The sequence below is a fragment of the Microtus ochrogaster genome, unplaced genomic scaffold (genome assembly GCF_000317375.1).
Source record: "Microtus ochrogaster isolate Prairie Vole_2 unplaced genomic scaffold, MicOch1.0 UNK6, whole genome shotgun sequence".
Taxonomy (NCBI): Eukaryota; Metazoa; Chordata; class Mammalia; order Rodentia; family Cricetidae; genus Microtus; species Microtus ochrogaster.
In genome coordinates, this window is record NW_004949104.1 from 11,490,707 (window position 1) to 11,496,689 (window position 5,983).

General features: G+C 43.8%; 1 protein-coding gene across 1 annotated transcript in view; it reads right to left on the minus strand.

The window, feature by feature from the left end:
- Positions 1 to 4,203, minus strand: part of Hormad2 (HORMA domain containing 2) — a 71,914-nt gene extending 67,711 nt beyond the window's left edge. Inside the window, exons 1-2 of the mRNA XM_013353348.1 lie at positions 4,096 to 4,203; positions 3,898 to 3,986 (exon numbers count right to left, since the gene is read on the minus strand). The gene's annotated coding sequence lies outside the window, so the exon portion shown is untranslated. The remainder of the gene's footprint in view (positions 1 to 3,897; positions 3,987 to 4,095) is intronic.
- Positions 4,204 to 5,983: the final 1,780 nt, after the last annotated feature.

The window sequence follows — 5,983 nt, forward strand, 5'->3', positions numbered from 1 at the left end:
AAATAAATAAATTAAAAAAAAATCTGTGTTCAAATTTGGATTCTACTACCTAAATTTGTATTAACTCTGGCTAAATTAATTCCTCTGCGATCTAATTTCTTTTTTGTAAACATAAACATAGATCCAACTTTTCAGGTCTTATTCAGCATGCAGCTGTAGTAGAAACATAGGACAGGGAGGGGTTAAGTACCTGGACTTTCCAAATCCTCAGTGTGCAATTCACTATGTAACCTTGGATAAGATATATGCCTCAATTTTCCCATCTGCACATTAAAAATGGAACAGTGACTACTTCACAGTTATTTCAAGATTAAATTTATTAAATTAATGTTACTTGAAACACTTTTTATATATGCTTCATTAAACATAACAAAGCATGCTTGCTTTAAAAACAACAGAACAAAACACCTACTAGTCTAAGGCATTAGCCTGCGGCTGGTGTTTCTCCAGACTAGCAGTCCCCTCCCACTGTCCTCCCGTCTTTCCTCCGGCATTTTAGTATTCCTCAAGCTTCTGTCCTAGTGTCTTCGATTCTTTTCATTTCTAAACATATCCTCTGAGCAAACAAATATACTCACATTATATCAATCACTATTTCAATTCTAATGATTTTTATATGTATATGCCCAACCCAGGTCACTCTGGGAGTTACTGACCTACAATTCTGTCCATTAGACAAATCCCCATTTTGATGTCCTTAGCACATCCAAATGTGAATTCTTGCCCCTCAAACCTCTTTCCTACCGAATGACATCATGAAACACTTAATAATTCAATCTGAAAATGTATGACTTAACTCTGCCTTCTTTTCTTATTTCTTTGTTCAGTCAACTTAGTAGTTCTCAAATGTATCAACTACTCACTTTCTCCACATTGTTGTCAGCTTCTATGGGGGGGTCTTCTTTTGTGGTTAGTGTTGATGCTGCTACTGCTGTTGTTGGGGTTTTTTTATAATTTATTTAATGTACACTGGTGTGAGGGTATTATTTCCCCAAGAACTGAAGTTACAGACAGTTGTGAGCTGCCATGTGGGTGCTGGGAATTGAACCTGGCTCCTCTGGAAGAGCAGTCAGTGCTCTTAACCACTGAGCCATCTCTCCAGGCCCCTACTGTTATTTTTATAGGCTCTCACTACATGGCCCCAACTTCCTGGAATTTGCTATGTAGCCCAGACAGCCTTGAACTTGAGGTGGTTCTGCTGCCTCCACTTCTCAAGTGCTGGGATTGCAAGTGTGTGCCACCATGCTGGGCGTGACATTTCTACCTCAGATCCTGCCTGAATTCCTCCAACAACCCATCTACCCATTGCTGCACTCTGCCATCTCTGTTGTCTCATACTACAGCCAGACTTTTCTAATCACAACCTTGATTATATATTATTTCCAAACTACAGTCCTTACATAGCTCTCCCACAGTCCTCAGATGGTTAAGATCTGCCTGCCTCATGCCTCCCCAACCTCGTCAGTCATTTCCCTTGTGCTTCTGTGCACTGGCCATTAGTATATAGTTAACCTCTACTCTCTCTGACTTTCAGGCTTTAACAATATTCTCCTGGTCAGAAACACCCTCTTCTACTTTAAAACGTATCTACTGAAGATGGTTTAGTTTCCCAAGGAAACCCTGATTTCCATTACCACCTCTGCCAAGTGTTTGGTATTTTTAAAGGGTTTTATGTTTTGGTTTGATTTTTTCGATACAGAGTTTTTCTCTGTGTGTAGCCTTGGCAATCCTAAAACTTGTTTTGTAGACCAGGCAGGGCTTGAGCTCACAGAGATCGCCTGCCTTTGTCTCCCAAATGCTAGGATTAAAGGAATGTGCCACCACAGCCTGGCTTTAAAGGTTTTTAAAAGTGCAATTCAAAGGGTTTAGTGTATTTACCAAGTCATGTAATCATCAACACTAATTCTTCACCTCGAAAAGAAGCCACATATCTGTTAGCGGTTTCCCATTCTTGCCTTCTATCAGTCCCTGGTAACCACTAAATATACTTGTTTTGCTTTGGAGACAAGGCCTTACCATGCAACCAAGGCAGGTTTCAAATTCATGATCCTCCTGCCTCAGCCTCCTAAGTGTTGGGATTTCAATCATGTACCAATATACTTGGATTCTAATCCACTTTTCATGTTTATTGTTTTGTATATACTGAACATTAGTTAAATCACATAATCTTGTGACTTTTGTGTCTTGTTTAGATGAATTTTTAATTCTTAGAATCACTATAGTTCTGCAACAAAATTAGTTACTCAATATCTCCTGACTCAATGAGGAAACTCTATAGGAACAGAAAGAGTTTGGGCAAAATGGCTAAAGAGATGGCACAGCAGTGAAGAGGTATTTATTGCTCAGTCAAGAGTTTAAATCCTAACTTTAGGCTCACACAACTGCATGCTGTAACTCCAGCTACAAGTAGTCCTTCTGCCCTCTTCCAGCTTCCATGGACATCCAAACACACATGTGCACATAAAGTCATAAAGACACATGCACGTGTACACAAAATAAATATTTTAGAAAAAGAATTAATGTTCCAGGAAAATGATAAAGTTTTAAGTTAGAGAACATTAAATATAATTTATTTCAAATACCTATCTTTGTAGATTGGAAAACCAAAATCCCAAGAAATCATTGGTTTCCCAGAGTCTAAAACACAAGAAGTTGGACACCCAATAAAGGAGCACTATAATAGTGACTCCCCAGATGAAATTCTCCTTTGGTTTCACTTCATGCACATGACTTACTCCCTTGTTTCTAAATATTATAGCCTCTTTCTGGGGTTAGAAGTTTATCTCAAGATAGTAAAAAGACCCAAATGATTTTTCAAAATAGACAAAATCCTTCTAACTTCTAATTACTCTGTTATTGCTGTTTCCCTCTCATTGAACGACTGTTTTATGGAGGTCTCCTATCCAAGTTCAACCCAATTAATTTTTGAGCTCACAAGCCCAGAGCCCCCAGGAAGTATGAACTTAAGAGATCACCCTCTCTCAGAGAATACCTGTTTTGTTTTGACTCATTATCTGTGATAATTTGGGTGAGAATGAGAACATGGGCTCCTATAGTTAAATGTTTGGTCCCCAGCTGGTGGAACTCTTTGGGAAGGATCAGGAGGTGTGGCCTTGTTGGAGGAGGTGTGTCACTGAGGGCTGGGCTGTCTGAGGTTTCAAATAGTCAGGCCATTCCCAGTACTTGCTGTCTTGCTGTCTCATGGGAGCTATTTCACTCTCTTGCACTTATGCCCTATGCTTCTCTCTCCTCTCTCCCTTCCTTCTCCCCATCCCTACCCCTCCTCTCTCTCCTCCTCCTTCTTTCCCCTCTCCTCCCTCTTCCTCCCCCCCATCCTACCTTGTGTTTATAGAACAAGATATAAGTTCTGACTAGTGTTTCAGTGCCATGCCTGCCTGCCTGATGTAAGGACAGTCTCTTCAAAAACTGGTGCTGAGCCGGGCGGTGGTGGTGCACGCCTTTAATCCCAGCACTCGGGAGGCAGAGGCAGGCAGATCTTGTGAGTTTGAGACCAGCCTGGTCTACAAGAGCTAGTTCCAGGACAGGCTCCAAAACCACAGAGAAACCCTGTCTCGAAAAGAAAAAAAAAAAAAACTGGTGCTGGAACACAGGAACAACCACGGGAGTAGTGAGGACAGGACAGAGGAAAAGGATAAGGCGTCAACCCAAATCCCATGCCATATGTGAATCTAGATTCCAGTATGTGGGAAAACATAATATTTATCTTTCTGAGTCTGGTTTATTTCACTTAACATAGTGGTCTCCTGTTCCAATTAAAACAACCAAGAGCTATTCATGGTGGAAACTCAAGATGAACCAGTCTAGTTCTCCCTACTCTCTCCTCTTTGTTTTTAACGTGTGAAATTTTTCACCATCCAGGGTAGAAAACCGTGTTACCTGATGCTTCTGGTCCTCCTCCGCTCTCGGCCCCGGTTCTACTTCTTCTCAGAGGGCTTTCCACTTCCACGAAATACTTCCAAATCAGGCTTCTCAAGGAAAAAGAACAACAGAGAAGTCTCAACACAGAGACCACAGAACCCCACCCGAATGCCTTCCTCCCGCAACCCCGGGTGGCTTCGGCCTTCAGGCCTTCACCTCGGGTGTGAACAGCACAGCCAGCGGAGGCTTTGGCCTTCACCTCAGGCTCCTTTGCCTCAGCCTCCTTCACCTCAGCCAGTGGTTGCAGCCAACGGCTTTTGCTAGGAAAACCCGCCCCTCGGGCCGGTAACCAATGGCGCTTTCCGGGCAGGGCCGCAGGTCTCTTTGGGACGGCTCTCCGTTCACCCCTCAGGCGGTGGCTCCACCTCATGAATATGCAAATACGGCTGGTGATTCCCGCCCACCCTGGTTCTGTGCCGGACCACGTGCTGTGCCCGAAAAAAACATGTGGGGAACGCCCAGAGACTGCGTGGGGGCCACGTGAGGGGGCGGGGCTTCTGTACGGCTGGCCCGCCAAGTGAGTGAGCGGCTGCTGCAGGCCAGAATGCCAGACCAGGGTTCTCTGGGGTCCGAGGGCGGAGCTGGTGCCATGGCTGCCCTGGCTAGAGCCGGAAAGGCCTGGACTCCACAGGAGCAGAGCTTTGCAGTCCTGGAGGGCGGCTTTGACCTCGTCGTTGGGATTCTTCTTTGTGTTGGTGTTTAACTGAAACACAGCTATATTAACCTTACTTTGCACTTAACCCAAGACTCCCCAGACCTTTCCTGTCTGTGTACTATGGAACTTTCCAGAACTATCCGAAGTTCCTTAAACGCTGTGGTGGGATTTCCCAAGGCCGTAAATGAATGAAATACTTGACATTTCTTATTTTATCCCCACGGGAAAGGAAAAAATGAGGTTCTTAAGAACACGGGTTTAAAACATAATGAGTAAACCACCATCTGGGTTAAAATAGTCTGGATTTTCTCAACCTCAGCAGCAGTACCCCTCTCTCCAATCTTGACAATCAAGATGGTTTCTAGATTGCCAGCAGTCCCCTAAGGGGCAAAATCGCATTCAGTTCAGTTCTGCTTGGGTCTTTACTTTCCAGAAATAACCTCTTGTTTTCTTTTTAAGTTCCAACCACAGCCCTTTCCAGTCTCAAAATTAATTTGCTTCCTGACTGGACCATTAACCTCCTCTCTCTGCTGGTGTCTGTCTTAGTTTGTTCTCTGTTGCTGTAATACAGACCTCATTACCAAAAGCAACGTGGAGGAAGAAAGGGTGTGTTTCACCAAACACGGCTTCCACTCTGTCTTGAAATGAAATCAGGAACTCAAGCAGGGCAGGAGCCTAGAGGCAGGATAAGCAGAAAGCACAGAGGACTGCTGTTTCAGCTTGCTTTCTTACACAACCCAAGACAGCCTACCCAGGGGTGACTCCACAGCCTTGCCCACGGGCCAGTCTCTCAGCTGAAGTTCCCTCCTAGAGGATGATGCTGGCTTCTGTCAATTAGACCAGTGTGTGTGTGTGTGTGTGTGTGTGTGTGTGTGTGTGTGTGTGTCTTCTGTCAATTTGACAAGTGTGTGTGTATGTTTGTGTTCTGTCAATTTGACAAGTGTGTGTGTGTCTTCTGTCAATCTGACAAGTGTGTGTATGTGTGTGTGGCTTCTGTCAATTTGATGTGTGTATATGTGTGTATTGTGACTTCTGTCAGTTTGACCAGTGTGTGTGTGTGTGTGTGTATTGTGGCTTCTGTCAGTTTGACCAGTGTGTGTGTGTGTGTGTGTGTGTGTGTGCGTGTGTACGTATGTGTGTGTGTAACCAGGCCACTATCCTAATTGTCATCTGACTTGCAGTCTGAGCTCAGCCAACCATCACCCTGATCAAAGACCTTCCTCCTTGCCTTTCCACTAGTGGCTGTCTATCATATTCAGTTATTTTTTCTCACTCTTATTATTTTGTTTTCTTCCCAGAACTTAATATGGGTTTCATTTCCTTGTTAGCCTGTCTTTTCTCTCTAGGATGTGCATGAGATAACAAGTTTCATCAGAGGACCTGTCTTCT